We start from the raw sequence: 2,291 nt of genomic DNA, 5'->3' as shown, positions 1-2,291 counted from the left end.
TCTCGACACATCTACACCATGGGGCCACCATGGTGCCAACTCCAAAATGTAAAAACACTGAGCAACCAAGGTTTCACATCACAAGGTTCACAAGTGTGCCAAATCTTGGCCCAATCCATGGTGGTTTGCTCATTTTTCATCAATTTCCCCCTCTTTTCGTCCGAAAACCCCTCTCTCGACACATCTACACCATGGGGCCACCATGGTGCCAACTCCAAAATGTAAAAACACTGAGCAACCAAGGTTTCACATCACAAGGTTCACAAGTGTGCCAAATCTTGGCCCAATCCATGGTGGTTTGCTCATTTTTCATCAATTTCCCCCTCTTTTCGTCCGAAAACCCCTCTCTCGACACATCTACACCATGGGGCCACCATGGTGCCAACTCCAAAATGTAAAAACACTGAGCAACCAAGGTTTCACATCACAAGGTTCACAAGTGTGCCAAATCTTGGCCCATTCCATGGTGGTTTGCTCATTTTTCATCAATTTCCCCCTCTTTTCGTCCGAAAACCCCTCTCTCGACACATCTACACCATGGGGCCACCATGGTGCCAACTCCAAAATGTAAAAACACTGAGCAACCAAGGTTTCACATCACAAGGTTCACAAGTGTGCCAAATCTTGGCCCAATCCATGGTGGTTTGCTCATTTTTCATCAATTTCCCCCTCTGTTCGTCCGAAAACCCCTCTCTCGACACATCTACACCATGGGGCCACCATGGTGCCAACTCCAAAATGTAAAAACACTGAGCAACCAAGGTTTCATTTCACAAGGTTCACAAGTGTGCCAAATCTTGGCCCATTCCATGGTGGTTTGCTCATTTTTCATCAATTTCCCCCTCTCTCGACACATCTACACCATGGGGCCACCATGGTGCCAACTCCAAAATGTAAAAACACTGAGCAACCAAGGTTTCACATCACAAGGTTCACAAGTGTGCCAAATCTTGGCCAATTCCATGGTGGTTTGGTCAGTTTTTTGCCATTTTCCCCTCTTTTCGTCCGAAAACCCCTCTCTCGACACATCTCCACCATGGGGCCACCATGGTGCCAACTCCAAAATATCAAAACCCATAGCAACCAAGGTGTCACATCAGAAGGTGCACAAGTGTGCCAAATAATGCCCCATTCCATGTTGGTTTGGTCATTTTTTGGACATTCCCCCCTCTTTTCGTCCGGAAACCCCTCTCTCGACACACCCCTACCATGGGGCCACCATGGCACCAACGACTAAATTTGAAAAACCTTGACAACCAAGGTGTCACATCAGAAGGTTCACAAGTGTGCCAAATCATGCCCCATTCCATGGTGGTTTGGTCATTTTTTGGATATTCCCCCTCTTTTCGTCCGAAAACCCCTCCGTCGAAACACTTCCCTTTGCTCTACTATATTTACAGGCAAGGACTGTTGCTGATCTGCTCTAATATTTGGATGATTTGTTGCTGATGTGCTCCAATATTTCGATGATTTGTTGTAATATTTAACTTGGATTAAATTTAAATTTGCATTACTCATAATGTGCTAGCATATCAGTAAATCCATAGCCATGTTACCTAACCATCTATATGCAAATTTGTCACTACTAATACACTAGGATTCAGGAAACGCCCTCATCATGTTAATGAAAGACATGCATATTTTTGTTTTCAATTATGGATTACGTTTCTTTTGTTTATGTTTCAAACTTGTGCTAAACTTGAGCTGTGCTTCCATTCACAAATTAATGCAACATGCAACCACCATCATTCCAAATGAAACACAGAGCTAAGCATCATAACCTACATAATAATTCAACACACAACATAGATCCACACAGATTCAGTAATTAAGACCATCACTATAGTAGATGGTCTGACAACTTCGATTCAAAAGCAAACCAAACATTGTTCAACACAACACGCAGCAGTAGTTCCAACATCATAAACCAAAAGCATATCTACAAAAGCATCCAGAGCAACCACCATCCACAGGAACTAGGCTTCAAGCATCCTCCATAGCAAGCACCAAGAGAAGCCCATGATGCTCTGCCCTAATCTGCTTGGAGGTGCCAGTCTGGGCTAGCTCCTCGCAGTGCTGCCTCAGGCTATTAAGCTTGCCATCCCTGGGCTTCACCTTGTGCCATGGACAGAAGTACTTCCCCCTCTTCTTGAAAGGGAAGGCCCCAGCATCCAGCTTCTGCAGCAGCTTGGTCTTGAAGGATCCAATGTTCCTGCTGTCCACGGACTCGGATGAATCCTGGGAGTCATACTGCACAACAACAAAATGTACAAGTTATGATTACAGATACA

Source organism: Lolium perenne, chromosome 7 (genome assembly GCF_019359855.2).
Source record: "Lolium perenne isolate Kyuss_39 chromosome 7, Kyuss_2.0, whole genome shotgun sequence".
NCBI lineage: Eukaryota > Viridiplantae > Streptophyta > Magnoliopsida > Poales > Poaceae > Lolium > Lolium perenne.
The sequence above is the reverse complement of the archived record's forward strand: the minus strand, read 5'-3'. Positions refer to the sequence as shown.